This window comes from Balaenoptera ricei, chromosome 3 (assembly GCF_028023285.1).
Source record: "Balaenoptera ricei isolate mBalRic1 chromosome 3, mBalRic1.hap2, whole genome shotgun sequence".
NCBI lineage: Eukaryota > Metazoa > Chordata > Mammalia > Artiodactyla > Balaenopteridae > Balaenoptera > Balaenoptera ricei.
Genome location: NC_082641.1, coordinates 133081709 through 133098385, shown reverse-complemented (window position 1 = coordinate 133098385; position 16677 = coordinate 133081709). Strand labels below are relative to the sequence as shown.

At 39.7% G+C, this 16677-nt stretch overlaps 1 protein-coding gene across 1 annotated transcript in view; it reads right to left on the bottom strand.

Moving 5' to 3' along the window:
* Positions 1 to 7046, bottom strand: part of SGCD (sarcoglycan delta) — a 420920-nt gene extending 413874 nt beyond the window's left edge. The window contains exon 1 of the mRNA XM_059917584.1: positions 6811 to 7046. The gene's annotated coding sequence lies outside the window, so the exon portion shown is untranslated. The remainder of the gene's footprint in view (positions 1 to 6810) is intronic.
* Between the last annotated feature and the right edge of the window lie 9631 nt (positions 7047 to 16677).

Below are 16677 nucleotides of genomic sequence, written 5' to 3'. Positions count from 1 at the left end.
CCTGGTGGACACTTAGCCCATCTCAACAGTGTCCTCTGAGAGAATTAAGTCATGATGTCCTAACTTCTCTCTTATGCATCTAGAATGGTACTATACGTACCACCCTTGAAAGAATTGAAAAAATGGTCACTCGAATCATTTTCTATATTCTGTGGTTCAGATGAGAAACCCTACTGAGAGCTTACTGATGTCAGATCAGGTAGGTGGGGGTCACTGAGTGAAGCGGACATGTGCCCTCTTAAAGCAACAGGCGCTACCCAAATCCCCCCAGCTGCTACACTATGAGAAATCAGACCAGGGATACCCTTCTGAAGTTTTTTCTAGATAATCTAGATATCTAAATTTGTACATAATATCTCAGTACATGTAAATGCTTTGTAACTAAGTCGATTTTTAAAAAACACTTCATGAGTCAAAATGTGTCCACAGGCCAGCCCTGGATTGCCAGTTTGTGACCTGGTGTTTGCATCCTCGGCCTGGGAAACACCAGGATTAGCTTCATCAGCAACAGAAGGGAGACTACAAACCTCCGAAGGTCACAGCCAGCCGAGGAGGTAATGTCTATCATCGCATGGTAAAAGTTCTGCTGTCCAGACTCTGGTCTACTGCCAACCTTCCTGCCCACTGAGGGAAGCCGATGACTTTGGTAAACATCTTGAACAAATATAAGAGAAAAAAGAAACTGGCAACAGGAGGAGGGAATGGAATAAAAACACAGAAGGAAAGAGCTAGAAAGAGTAGAGAGGAGAGAAGACAACTACAGGTAAGAAAAGGTAGCAAAGGACAGGCATCTCTAGGCTTGAAGCACCTTCTTTCATTGACTACACTGGCCCAGGACCACAAACCCAGTTGGAGTGGAGACAACAGGGTGGTGTGGAATGACTTGCTTGGAGAAAGGAGCTCGCTCTGATGTTTATTTATTTACTTATCTATTTACTCTGAGCTTTATGAGAGCAGTTTCAGTGCTTAAATATTTTGACCCTGGGAAATAACGGCAGGGTTTCCAGGAATTCCGAAATATATTACTTAGAAGTCAGGGAAATCACTAGAGAGTCCGATCCTGTCACCCTGGCAAAGGACCGTGGTCTGAACAAGGAGGAAATTTCGAATCCCCAGCAAAACGGTTTTTATCAGGAAACTGTGCTCACTGTAATAGGTGCCACTGCATTACTGGATTAAAAAGAAGAATAAAACCATCGCTTCCGTATCCACCTACGCATCCGGAGCTCCATTAGGACAACCACCAGCAAAGATTTTGAGCAAATCAGTCTCACAGGATTTATACGCTTAGTGAACCGTGGTGACACGTCCCTCCCCCAGTCCTGCAGACCTGTTCAATAGGCCACAGCTTACATCGCTTCCTTTACAGAAGGCAGTTCACACTTGACAAAAGGAATTTGAAACCATAAGAAAGATGACCACCTTTCTGTGTGGCAGCAAAGGTGAAAGAAAAAGGACAGTGGAATCTTCAGAGAAATTAAGGCAACAAAGAAAAAGTACCCTGGATCACTCAGCATAAAACCCTCCTCTGCTGACTGTCTCAATGTTTCATTTTATCATTTGATCTGCCTATTTCATGCTTTGTCAGTTTGCCTCATGCTGAGATAATGTTAAGCATATACAGCTGACATACTTAAGTCCTGACTGTGTGCAAGGCACCATGCTAAGGGCAGTCTAAGCACACGCTCACAACATACTACGAGGTAGATGCCACCATGTTCATTTTAAAGATGATACAATTGTGGCTCACCAAGAGGATGTAACGCGTCCAAGGTCACACAGCCAGGGTCACAGTTCAGGTCTGTATGCCTCGCAGCCTGGGTTCACTGCACAATGTAATCGCTCTCCTTCTGCTACAAGATCATCCCACCTTCCACTCTTCTTTCTTACTGGGCTGCTTCTCACTTACAATCACCCTCTGCCCCTTTGGTTCACAGATGTAGAGTGTCCTGTTCACGGAACATGCCCTTGTCAGATGAGTGGAATTGAATTCAGGGAACAGTATTTTTGTCAGGAGGAGGTTACTTGGAATGTGTTCAGAGAAGGGTAAAAAGAAAAGTGCAGGAAAAGATAAGGGAGAGATGAAATAGTTCAAGACATTCATAAAGAAACGGGAGAGCTTGAGAATAACAAAAATCATAGAAAATGAGAAAGAGAAAACACTTTACAGGCATCTCATCCTATTTTACAGATGGAAAAACTGAGATCCAGCTCTTAGTGGACTCAGAGCCTATCTCAAGACTTCTGACCCCCGTTACCCTTACTCCCTCTCTCTTCGTCTCACTTCTGTACCAGGTCCTCCTACCACCCTCAAATGTGCCTTAAGAGAATATGACAATGGCCATGGGTTACAAAGTACAGAGATGCAAATTTGGCCCAATCTGAGGAGGCTGGAGATGAGAAACAATGCCCCAGGCTGTCTCGCAGCACAGTGAGGTTCTCCATCACTGAACGAATTACTGACACATCTGGCTGACATCTGTCAGTGATGCTATAAATGGCACTGTTGTAGTAAATAATGATTTAGCTCCAACAGTATTAAACCAACTCAGTTCTGTGGACCAGTGTCTGGTTGGCTTCAACAGAATAACTTGGGGAGTTTTTAAAAATAGAGGGATTCCCCAACTCTAATCTCAGATATTCTGATTCAGGAGGTTTTGAGAAACCATGGAACCAGGTGATTTCTGAGGGACCTTCTAATACTAAGACTTTATTACGTTACTTTCTCTAGCATGGCTTCCAAAGTATCACTCAGCTCTCATTATTAAGCCAACACACATAACAAGTAGTCCACTCCAGACTCAGAGTCAAGGAACAAGAAGCACTGCCATTGTCTCTGAACGCCTGTGTTCTCTAGGCAGGTGACACATCTTTTCTAGTCTCAGTGTTCACTTCTTTAAAATAGAAGCAATGGACTCTTAGAACAGTGCTAGAACTCTTGATCTGGATCTGTGGGCTCCTATTCCATACCCAGAGGACCTCCACCCATCCTGGTAATGAAACTGCATGGGGCCAGTAGGCACATGACCCAGTTCTGGGTGTGGATTCTGAGAAGTGAGGGGAAGTTTATGTGGGAGGGTGTCCCTTCCTGATTAAAGGGGCAAAGGCTCATGAGGAGAAGTATTTTTCCCCTTCGTGTCCTGCCACCTTTGTCCTGACTTGAACATGACACATGGAGATGAACAAATGGACAGTGGAGCAGGAAGGAAACTGTGGTCTTCAGGGACATTGCTCAGCTGCCACAGCAGTCCTGGACTGTCCAGGTGTAGTCTACATCTACATGCACGAAAGGTAAGGCTTTATATTATCCGACTCTATGAGCAGGGTTTCTATTACTTGCAGCCAAATGCAATCTTTACTGATACAGCATTAAAACTCTCTTTTCCAATGAAATCTCTTGCAAAATCCCAATATATGAAACAAATAAAAGTGGCTGTGCTATTTAGAAAAATGGATGGAGTGTTTCCAGAGCCATTCCTTCCTCTTTCCTGCAGAGGTTCTTCCATGGAACCAGAACTGGCCAAAATCGGTACCTCTTAAGGTAGAGTCTCCAAGGCACCAGGGATTCTCAGATTTTCTCAGGACTCTGAGAGTTCTCTGCCAAATTTGCTCTTGTGCTTTTCTTTTGATGTACTTATTTTATTTACCCAAATTTTGTCCTAGGAAACGCAGATCCAATTCATGACCTATGGCTACTACCATGCAGTTCTGGTGTCTGCATTTGTATTCAGGGTACAGTCATGTTGGCGATAAGTGATTTGATTCTAATTGTCATGAACAGAAAAAGGAGCAGAGTGTAATATAATACAAAATGAAACATTCCTTCAAGGTGCAGATCAAAGGACCTCGTGGCATGCAAATGATGGTACATTTGAAGAGAAAAAAAGTCATGGAAGAATCAAGTCTATATCCAGGATATAAGAGTATGAGTGTCTAGAATCAAAATAATTTCCAGAGAACTGTCAGCTCCATGTTCATGGTGAGGCCTTATTAAATTCCAGTAAAGCATCCTCTACCTAAAATAACAATGTTGATAACCTGAATACTATTACTTTACTTTGTATTTAATTCACAAATTTATTTTAGTCTTATAGATGCTAAAGAATGATTAAAATAGAGAGGTGATTACCTAGGTGGGTATTTTTGGTTTGTACATATTTAAATAGCAGTATAATAAAAGCAGTTAAATCAACAATGGGGGCATGGATCTTTTCCCTCACCCTGTTAAAAGGAGTCTTTATATTACCCAACTCAAGAAATTCTGGACTACAGGATGGCCCTAATCCCTTCCAGATGGTCAAATCCATAATTCCATGAACGTCCTCACCTTATGAAACTAATATTAAATACTTTCACCAACAATGAGGTACGTGCCCCTGGAGGTTTTTAAAAATTAAAAAAAAGAAATAAAATTAAATAAATTCATGCCTTAAAATAAAGCATATGTATCATTCTATATTCCTTTTCAAAAGTTTGTCTTAAGGATGAAGTGTATGCCGGTAGGGCTTAGAACAAGCTATGCTCACTGCCATCCCTCCCCCATCTCCACCTGGTCCCTTCACTCATCACTCCCAGCAGAAATATCTCTGGATGGAACAAATATGGGTTAAAAATAAGGCCTTAGGAGCCTGCTCCCTCCTCACTTAGGAAATCTGAACCCTTGGGCGATGCCATTCTTACAAAATGTGCTTTCTGATTGCTTCCAGAAGGCACAGTGGGGCAGACTGACCGTGGGGTCTTCTATTGTGAAGAGGGAAAAACAATTCTCCTCACTGAGGCCATGGTTTAGCCACACACTTCAAGGTGAACCAATCAGTGCCCGCTGGGCTTTGCTATTCTAGTATGTATGTTTCATTCCTGTGCACAGATCTCCCTCTGCCCCTGCTGCCCAGTTTGTGGTGTGGCCACTCCTCCCTCCCTGTAGCCTGTACCTCTGCCCTGGATTTCTTCTTCTCTACCCTCCCACACCCCTCTTTTTTTTTCCTTTTCAAATGTCCAGGGAACTTGATTTTCCCCTCCTATACTTCTAAAAGAGGGAAACCGTAGAGCTTCTTCCAAGTTTCAGGCAATGCTGTTCGTACCCCTGCAACCTGACGTTGCTATTTCACGCCTGCTCTGCTCAAGGCTCAATGCACACTAAATTTAGAGGAGTATGAAATTAGAGCTCACAGTCTCCTTTTTCACTGGCAGTGCGTTTGGCTGTGGTTCACGTTGTTTCCTAATCTCTTGGCATCTTGCTCACTCCATAGGCAACCCAAGTGTAGTCACTGTCTGTCCTATCTTACCCCACGTCCAAGAGTTCCCAAACCCTCTTCATCCCAACCCAACCCAAAGATGACATTCATGAAGAAAACATTTGTGTGCCATCTCTCAGAATAAGAATTCCTGCTGTCAGTCACTTACTTCCTAATTCCCTCCTCCAAGTGCAAAACTGTGGAGAAAATAAAATTGCTGACTGAGAGGGCTGACTTGCCACCAACAAAACACAATGCCTGCGCACTTATCCTAGGTCTTACGCAGACAAAGATATGAAAAAGTCCAGCCCCCCCCCCACTCTTTATTCACCCATTAATCTAACTCTCTACTATCAGCTACTTGTTGAGAGATTTTAGAACCAAAGTAAATGCACACCTATTTTATTGATGTCCACCCTAAGAGGTCTAGCCACTCTTCTGCTATTCAAGAAGTAGCCAAGAAGTCATTCATTCATCTGTTTCCCCAGCCAGACTCTTGGCCAAGCCCCCTTTAGAAAACACCATTGCTGTCGCTGATGGTTCTGCCAGTAATCACAAAGCTGTAGTGAGATTGAGTCCAGCTCTTTCAGAACTGAACCGTGTTCTTAAGTGCAATTATATTATGCTATGTATTTTCTAAATGTTAAGTATAGAATAAGATATAGCTTTCAGGGGAGGGGTAAAAATCTGTATTGCATTATAGTTGATATGCATTAAAAAGAATTATCCAAAATTTGATTTTTTTTTTTAAAAAATCACTCTTTTCAGTAAGGTGTAAAATAAAATCAATTGATCAATGAAATAAAATTCACATTATTATATGTCTGTCTTTTAACAATGATTTTGAATAAATTACTGTTTTCTGTGACTCTTTGTCTACACTCCATAAAACACAGAAGTATTTTTTTTTGAGGGAAGAACTGCCAGTTACTTCTGCAATTCAGAAAAAATTGAAAATTATTCTAGAAACAGAATTACAAATGTTGATACAGCATATTTCTAGGCAAATATATCACTGAGCTCCTTAATGACAGTCAAAATCCCACATAATAATAAAAGATGCCAGGAACTCATATACACATATCTGTTCCTACACTCTGAAAGTGTGATCCAAAATAGAAACTTCAAACGCCGATTTCCTCTAAAATGAGAGCCATTTTCTGCTAAAAATGCCCCTCTCCAAATTCTCATGAAGCAAAGAACACAGTTTCATCTAAAATTATATTTCCTGCCAACGAACTGTCCTTCCCCACAGAAAAGTTACAGACTGTTGGAGCAGGGTGACAATACAAGAGTTCACATACTTTTCTTTTTCACAATCGTGTTGCCAGCTCAACCCTAACTTTCCAAAGCGCCTTGCCGAAAATCACCTCTTGACGGGGGCTGAGGGAAGAAAAGAGTACAACCCCACACCAAATGTTGAAGTGATGGAGTTCTAACTTGTTCATACACATACACACAACCTCCCCACGCCCCCCCATACACACACACAAACACACAGAGTACTTGCAAACAAACAGCAGGCTTAGAAAGTGAAGAGAAAGCCTGGAAATGCAAGAACCGAGCCGTTCCCTACCTCTCCTCTGCTTCACAAAGCGGCTGATGAGAATCCCCTACGATCCAGGCGTGTGTGGAGAGGCTGGAAGGGGGCGGCCGCTCGGCCGGCCTGCAGAGGGTGAGCAGGCCCAGCCTGTGTTCAGAAGCTGCCCCAGTCAGATTTTCCAACTGCAGAATCGCAGCCAAGTCCCTGCCCATGCCTGAAGAATTTCCTGAACAGCATTCCCGTGCTTTTTCTGACTGCTTTGAAACCGTACTCTGCCTGTACTTCAATACGCCTTTGTCAGGCCAACTCCCACCTACTGGGCTGTCTTCAGCTCTCAATGGGAAACACGTGTGTCAAACACAGACTCGCTCCCCTGCCCCGGCACCCATGGGGGCTGCTGGGCTCACACTCACAACCACAAAGGCAGCGGCTTCTAGAACTAGTACTGATTTCTCACTCTCCACGCGGCCTCTGCTCTGTGGCGCTAGATGCTGGAGCTGTGTCTCCTTCCCCTGCTCCACACCGCCCTTTTTCAACGTTCTCCTTCTGCGCACAGGCCCCAGCTGACCCCTGTTAGCCCCCTCACCCCAGCCCAGCTCTTGCCAGTCCTGATAACGAGCCTATTACAGCTGAGAGATGGGAATTCTCATTTGATCCTCCTGCCTGCCGGTGCCTCTGTCTTTGCTCAAAGGTTCAATTGCTGGAGGGGGAACAATATTTTTAGCATTTCCAGATTGGTTCAGTACTTCTGAGTTGTCCCCTCAACCTGATGTGTGCATCTCTTACTGCTGCCACTAAAAATAATGCAATTATTTTTTCAGGCACTTTTGTGGCTCTCCGCTCTCTAACCGCGCTGGTCCCCAAATGTAACATTTTGCAGGCTGTTGCAATGTGTGTTGTGGTTACAGGAAACAGAAAGGAGAAAAGAAGGTACCTTTAATCAGAATGTGTCCTAATTCTCTGCACCTGCGATTATTTCTGAATGACCCTCCATCAAGATGTCCCGTGTACATTTCTGCTGGATCGTGTAGTCTACCTTTGAGATTTCCTCTTTCCATAAAACGCGGAGGAAATTTCTAAAGATACAAAGAGGACACCCCTCTTCTCCTACACTGAAAACCCCCTCTCTAAAGAGCCAAAGCTAAGTTGTCAAGGTAACATTGTAGAAAACGATGATTTAAAGAGAAAGCCTCATTTATTTTGAGTTTTATTCTTTTCTGTTTGGGGGGTATTAATATTTTACTTCCAAAATCATATCCCGCTAGCAACTTATTTTAAAGAACTGGCTTGCCAGAGTTTAAAAGTACTGTGTGTTCCTGAGGGACTGCTGTAAATAATAGATTTGGTAGGATCCGGAGTTTAGCATCAAACTGCAATGGGTACTTTCAGGAGGATTCAATTTTTGCCTTGGGAAGCAGTGTGTCTATCTGTCTGTGGGGAAGGGAGCATGGGCACCTCTAAGGTCAGGACACCGTTATAGAATCAAAGAACTTTAGAGGAGGAGGGAACCCCAGAGACCATCCAATCCAAATTGTTTCAACCCTTCATTTTACACGGGGAAATGGAGGTCCACACAGATGAGATGACTTGTTCAGAGGTGCAAAGACTCTTAATGTTAGAACTGATGCTAGAAAGCAGGATTTGGGTGAATTTTCCATGTGCTTTCTCTTTCCCAGCATCATTTGGGAAAGGCCATATCATCTAACCTGCACAAGAGAAGGCTTATAATCAGATGGCCTGGGTCTAATCTTAGCTCTGTCTCTTACTGGCTGTGAATTCTGATTAGTTCGCTTGACCTCTCTGGACCTCAGTTTCCTCATCTGTAAAATGGGGGCAATAACAGAATCCACCTCACAGAATTTGGTGAGATAATCCATGCAAAGTGCTTATTATAGTGCCTATAAATAAATTTTGGTTTACTTTTCCTTTTATTGAATCAAGCAAAAACCAGACCCTTTCTCTCACCAAAAAGCAAAACTCTACTCTCACATCTAGTCTGAGTTCCTAGAATCAACTATCTGATTGGCTAATTAAGTTTTCTGCCAAGTTATCTTTACACAATAGGGGCCTATCCCCTTAAACATAGACAGGTGTCCTAATTCTTTATTGGAACATTAGCCAACCACACAGCTATTTTTCATTTATTCACTACACCTAACACTGAAGTCTTTCCTCAAGATTAACTCACCAGCAAGGTAAACAGTCAGACCAAATCTGCAGTCAGTTACATGAGGCTGAACAAAGTGCCATTTGCAGAGAACTGGAGCTTCTGCCAAACCTTAAGAGCTCAAGATTACCATTCTAAAAATAGAAGACCATTAACAATTGCAATTCCCATGTTTGGCAACTGCAATGTCCTACATTAACAGCAACAACTACAAAATAAAAATCCTGTAGGTCAAGGAAGAAGTCTTACTGAGGAAACAGTGGCTACAAATTCTAAAGAATCAGATTTCTGTCTGGGTTTCCAGAGCCTTCGTTTCAGAGGCAATCATAGCAAGTGGTTAATGAACCACACACTACTTATTAATCATGTCGGGGTGCCCAGCTTCTTTTGGGAAAACAAAGAGGAGGGGTAGTTCTTAATTTTAAGTGGTTTATAAATGCTTTGGTAAACAAAAAAAAAAACAGCAAAACAAAACAAAACAAAACCCCAAACGTAAAACAACTGGAAAAACAAGGTCAGATTTTATATAAAGGCAGAAAAATGGTGATGTAATCCAAAGGACACTGCTTTGATGTCTCTCCAAAAACTAGCTACATGGCTCATTTCAGTATGGATATCTGAAGAGGGATACCGCCGCATGAGACTCAATTCATTACTACTAGCTGGAAAATCCTAAAAAGTTACTTACGTCTTCTAATGTTAAGAAAAATTATCCAAAACTTGAAAATCAGACCAAAAGGTAGTCACATTCTGTCAAAGTCATGTGTGGTAATTGTTTAACATGCTCTCTCAAGAATTTTTTAAGGGAAATGTGGTTTGTTTGATTCACTGTTGACAACTGAATAAAGATCCCAAATATAGTAAAGTTACAAGTTACCTTGGAGAGTTTTGCCTGTTAAAGATACACAGTATTTCTCAGGATTGACATACACACACTACTATATTTAAAAGAGATAACCAACAAGGACCTACTGTATAGCACAGGGAACTCTGCTCAATATTCTGTAATAACCTAAATGGAAAAAGAATTTGAAAAAGAATATATATATATATATATATACACACACACACACATATGTATAAGTGAATCACTTTGCTGTACATCTGAAACTAACACAACACTGTAATCAGTTATACTCCAATATAAAATAAAAATTTAAAAAAAAAGAAAAAATAAATCATTGATAAAGTGCTGAAAAAATAAAATATAATCCCAAATGTTATAGTTTATTGCTCTATAGGACATTCACTGGTTTTGTATCTAGTCTAGCAATCTTGTGTTAACATTCTTTATTAATGTACCTATGAACAAGGAGCTCTTTAAATGGTCTCAGAATCAGTCTTACGATTATACTGATTCCCTCATAGTTAATGAGTCAAATAAAATCTTCGACATACTTTCATTTTATATTGATATTTGTAGGACCCATGTATTTAAAAAGTTACAGCTTGACACTGTTTCACTTTCTTCATCTGTATAATGAGTATTATCAGTCTTATCTGAGACAACACATAATAAACCACTCAGTAAAGTGTATGGCACACCGTAAGTGCTCAGACTATATCGGTACTGCTGTTATTTAATACTATCTATTTGGTTTTCAGTTTTGTAAAGGACTCTAGACTACACTAGATCACTAGACTGGTCTCCTTCCTCCTATACCTTTTAATCCTCACCATTAGATTCTGAATCCTCTCTACAATGGCCACTCTGGCTGGAATTCTTTTATAGATGTTGATCTCTCTGCTTTTCAGAAATTTCTACTTCTAATGTTCTAAAACTAACAACTGAAGTATATCTCCCTGTAGCACATTCAGATGCTACAGCTGCTGATCATAAAGGTCAGTTAGAAATTCTGATCATAAGGATTGCATGAAAGAGAAAACTTCATTTTAAAGTAGCATATAAACTCCACAGAGACATGGGTTTTTGTCTGCATCATCTCCTGCCTTTTTGCCAATATCTAGGATGAGTAAGTACTTGGCCCTCATATTTAAGCTTTGAATAAATAAAACCTTTTGACTTATTTGAAAACAGGGACGCTTAATCATCCTTTTTTAAAGAGTTACTTTGATTACAATTTAAACACAACCATTACTTTAGGAGACGGATCCAAAAAAATATTGCTGCAACTTATGTCAAAGAGTGTTCTGCCTTTGTTTTCCTCTAGGAGTTTTTTTAGTGTCCAGTCTTACATTTAGGTCTTTAATCCATTTTGAGTTTAATTTTGTGTATTGTGTTAGACAATGTTCTAATATCATTCTTTTACATGTAACTGTCCAGTTTTCCCAGTACCACTTATTGAAGAGACTGTCTTTTCTCCACTGTATGTTCTTGCATCCTTTGTCATAGAATAATTGGCCATAAGTGTGTGGGTTTATTTCTGGGCTTTCTATCCTGTTCCATTGATCTATAATGCCTCTTTTTGTGCCAGTACCATACTGTTTTGATGACTATAGCTTTGTAATATACTCTGAAGTCAGGGAGCCTGATTCCTCCAGATCTGTTCTTCTCTCTCAAGATCACTTAGGCTATTTGGGGATTTTTGTGTTTCCATATAACTTTTAAAATTATTTGTTCTAGTTCTATGAAAAATGCCATTGGTATTTTAATAGGGATTGCATTGAATCTGTAGATTGCCTTGGGTAGTATGGTCATTTTAACAATATTGATTCTTCCAATCCAAGGACATGGTATATCTTTCCATCTGTTTATGTCATCTTCAATTTCTTTCATTAGTGTGTTACAGTTTTCAGAGTACAGGTCTTTTGCCTCCTTGGGTAGGTTTATTCTTAGGTATTTTATTCTTTTCGATGTGATGGTAAATGGGATTGTTTCCTTAATTTCTAGTTCTTACGGTTCATTGTTAGTGTTTAGAAATGCAACAGATTCCTGTATATTAATTTTGTATCCTGCAACTTATTTGAAAAGCTTTTGCAGAGCAAAGGAAACCATCAACAAAATGAAAAGATAACCTACTGAATGGGAGAAAATATTTGCAAATGATATGACTAATAAGGGATTAATATCCAACATATATGAACAGCTCATACAACTCAATAACAAAAAACCCCAACAACCGACTTTTAAAAAGGGCAGAAGAACTGAATAGACATTTTTCCAAAGAATACATACAGATGGCCAACAGGCACATGAAGAGATTCTCAAGATCACTAACTATCAGAGAAATGCAAATCAAAACTACAATGAGATATCACTTCACACCTGTCACAATGGTTATCATCAAAAAAACCCAAAAAGCAAATAACAAATGTTGGCAAGGATGTGGAGAAAAGGGAACCCTTGTACACTGTTGGTGGAAATGCAAATTGGTGTGCCCACTGTGGAAAACAGTATGGAGGTTTCTCAAAAAACTAAAAATAGAACTACCATATGAACCAGCAATTCCACTCCTGGGTATACAAACAAAAAAACCAAAACCACTAATTTGAAAAGATACATGCACTCCAATGTTCATAGCAACATTATTTAAAATTGCAAAGATATGAAAGCAACCTAAACGTCCACCAACAGATGAATGGATGAAGAAGATGTGATATATAGACACACACACACAATTGACCACTACTCAGCCATAAAAAAGAACAAAATTTTGCCATTTGCACCAACATGGGTGGACTTGGAGGAGGGCATTATGCTTTGTGAAATAAGTCAGACAGAGAAAGACAAATATTGTATGATATAATTTATATGTAGAATCTAAAAAATACAACAAGCTAGTGAATATAACAAAATAGAAACCGACTCACAGATACAGAGAACTAATGGTTACTTGTTGGGGGGAGGAGCAATATAGGGGTGGGGGAATCGGGAGGCACAAAATATTGGGTATACAATAGGCTGAAGGATGTATTGTACAACGTGGGGAACACAGACAATATTTTGTAATAACTGTAAGTGGAAAGTGACCTTGAAAAATTGTATAAAAATTTTAAAAATTTATATTTTTCCAAAAAATTTTAAAAAAGAAAAAAACCCACATCTGGTACCAGTGGATCATTTATTCTCATTATAGTTTAGATTCCTTGTAACATCTGGTTTGGTTTCTTCTAGGAATGGTTCAGTTTGGCTAATTTCTTCTTAAAATTTGGTGCTGAGAGGTGAACAAACTTTGCAGGTGTGCTAATTTGGGCACAGGGGAACAACTCCGTCTCACATTTAGGAAGAACACTTCTATTAATGCGATTCATGATAATATTAGGTTTGGCCACAGTCACTGTGAGTCACACTGAGAAGCCAGTTTCAAATGCCTCTCTAGCATAGGTACTCTTATTAAGCCACATCTCCTATATGGTTTATTTACATATGTAATCCTCCAGTCTAGATTTATGTAAGCATCATCTGAAGGGAGCTTTTAAAATAACCAGAGCTAGGAGCCCACCCTAGAGATTTTGATTCTATTGAAATGGGATAGGAGTAATGGTAATTTTGTTTTCAGCTCCACCCACCCCCAACCAAAATGATTCTAACATGAGCCAGACTTAAGAATCACTAAGTTACAGTGATAGCTTAACTTTTAAAACATAAATCTAATTGTGTCACTCTGTGCGCTCAAATCCTTAGATGGCTTACCATTGCTTGAAAGGGAAAGACAGCCACCATCACTAAGACTTGAAAGGCCTGGCTTGATCTGGTCCCTCGTCTACCTCTTCAGTCTCATCTGCTGCCAGTCTCCCTTGTTCCAGCGCTTCAAAGAAATCATGTATCTTTTCACTTGAGAATCTACAAAAAAGCTACTCTCTCCTGAAAATACATTGCTTTTTCCTGGATGCTACCTCCACTCTTATGTTTTCTTCTACTTAACTCCTATTCAACCTTCAAATTCATACTCTGTTATCACTTTTTCTAGGATTCAGGTGGCTGAACCCCAGAACCAACAATCCCCTGTTATATATACCCCCAAACTAGCACTCATGATAGATTTGATTATATATTTATTTGTATTTTTATTTGATTCATGTTAATCTTTCCTGATAGAAAATGAATATTCTCCATGAGGCCTGAAACTAGGTTTGCTTGCTCACTACTGTATCCTAGTTCCTTGCACCATGCCTAGCTTGTAGGAAGTATACAAAAGATATTTTTAAGTAAGTGAATGCAGTTTTTCTTTTTTTAATTCAAGTGCAGGAACATTCATATAACACCGTTTGTTTTAAAAACAATCTTGTGTTTTCAAACTTAATTTAATCCTTCTGACATGTTAAAATAATGTATTGTACTCAGAATACTGAGTTCTCCTATAAGATGTAAATATTTTCAGAAACTAGTAAGCCATTCACATGTTTATCTAAAAGACTATGAGAAATTACCAAGTCAGGTGCCTGGCAAAGCCTGTAAGGCCTGAGGTACAAGGTAGTGTTACCAAGTCCAAGCTCGTACTGCTAACTACATGATGGGCCAAAATATCGAGAGATGAGGTGTTGGGGCAAGGAACATTGACTTTATTCAGAAAACCAGCAGACCAAGAAGATGGCGGACTAGTGTCCCAAAGAACCATCTTACCCAAAGTAGAGTCCAAACTTGTTTTGTACTAAAAGGGAAGGGGGTGTGGCAGGTTGTTACAAACTTTTGGTGCCAGAATTCTTTGTTCTTGCTGCTGTTCTCTTAGGTCTGGTCAAAATATTCCTCTAAACCTCCAACAAGACAAAGGTTGTTCTCTGTTCTGAAACTTTCTGTCTCTACAGTAATGGAATAAATGTTATACGTTTAAAGGGCAGAGCCTTGAGAATGGGCTGCCATGTACGTTATAGGCTGTAGGCAACATTCTTCTGCAAAAGGGCAGAGCCAGCATGACTAAGCACAGGCGACAGAGCACAAGGGTTAGAGCTAAATAAATAGATCCAATATGGAGTCAGGTTTGTTCTTCTCTGCTACAGTAGGATGCTAATGGTTATTGAGTACAGGATTTGCTGTGCTGGTCACTTGAGAGGGCAGGCTGAGTGGAGATGTAGTCATATATACAGAGGCACAAAGTAGTTATGGCACAAGCCTAAAGAGACACATTTGTCAGGACCCCTTTGGTTACAGCAGTCAGAACTCATTCAAATCAGCCTAAAGAAAAAAAAGTGGAGGTTCCTAAATCATATTACTCTAACCCCAAGTGGATCTTATTGTGGTATGGAATGTAGCAGTTAAAATATAATCAAGGCTCTATCTCCTTCTTGTCCAGGCTTCATTCTCAGTTTTTCTCTCTCCATTGGATAGTAAGCTGTCCACAGGTGGTCCCAAGCTCACTTTCACAGGGAAAATAAAAGATCTTTTCCAGAAATGATGGTAGGTATTCCAGCTTGAGCCACATGTTTATCCCTGAACAAATTCCTATGACCAGGGGTACGAGACCCTCCTGTGGGCTGTATCTGGCTAATAGGACAACACTGGCAACTAAAGGGAAGGAATCAACTCCATCTCCACCACATGAACTGAGTAGGCTAGTTAAGGAATTGAGAAAAAGCAGTAGGCAAACAAAAGTTCAGTGTAAACTATGGATGATAGGGCTCTCAAGATATATTCATAATCTTGCCAGAAGAAGATTCTTTAAGAAATATTAAGAGGCAATATTTAACCAAAGGATAGAAAAAGTATTTGCTATATACAAGCCCAAACCAGCTGAATTAAACTAATGGCAGACAATTAGAACAGTAACATTATGCCAACCTTTCATGTAAGGGTTCATTTCACAAATCATACCTGATGGGAAATGACACTCACCCTGCTTTGGCTCTTCAAAACAGAGAGAGCAAATCCAATCCTGCTTTTCAATGGCGAAGGGCAAAATTATCTGGTTGACTTTGAAGAGACTTTTTTTTTTTTTTTTTGGAGGGAATCTGGACCAGGAAGTTTGGCTCAGGGACAAATCAATGACCCACAGTTTTCAGAAATCTCCATTCACCAGACACAATGTCTAAGCTGAAGTCATTTTCTGTTTTGGAAATTCAAATATATGCATAGTACACAGTGAAGGATTCTCAAGCTAAGTCATTACTTTGAGGAGGAATTGACACATTTGATAATTTAATGTGACTAGTAATGAAACACATTGCAAATATATCTTTTCTAAAGAAATTAATTGAACAGTGCAAAGCAAATACTGGTATAGATGGTTCCAGGCATTCTTTCCTTTAAGCACAAAACATTGATCAAGTCTTCCAAAATTTCATTCTGGTTCACAATTTCTTACTGTATTACAGCTTGCTGAAAGTAAAACTCTTGAAATACCACATGTTTATTGGGAAATAAAATTTATTGATCAATAAAAAGGGGCCAGATTCCATGATAGGCACTCCATGATAGGCAGAAATAAATAAAACCTGTACTTGAAAAAACGATAGCATCACTCATCTTTATTTTTACAATCACATCAGTGTTCAATGATACAAAATACAACAGTTGGATTCAGGAATCCCAAGCTAATTATAAGCCCTCTGAACAAGTAATGTGCTTTAAATGAAAGGCCAAGTCTCAAAATTCACCACTAAAACCTGACAAATGTACACCAAAAAAATTAAAAGCTGCCAAGGAAAGAAAATATATTTCAAATCATTTGTTCTTTAAAAGGAGTTCATTTATACATGTGACAGAGACATAGTTGAGCAAATCCACAACTACCATGGTGTATGGCATATAATAGATGCTTAATAAATGTTTAACATAATGAACATTGCTAGTAATAAGAAATATTCCATCATTGCCAGACAAACAGAAGCTGAGGAAG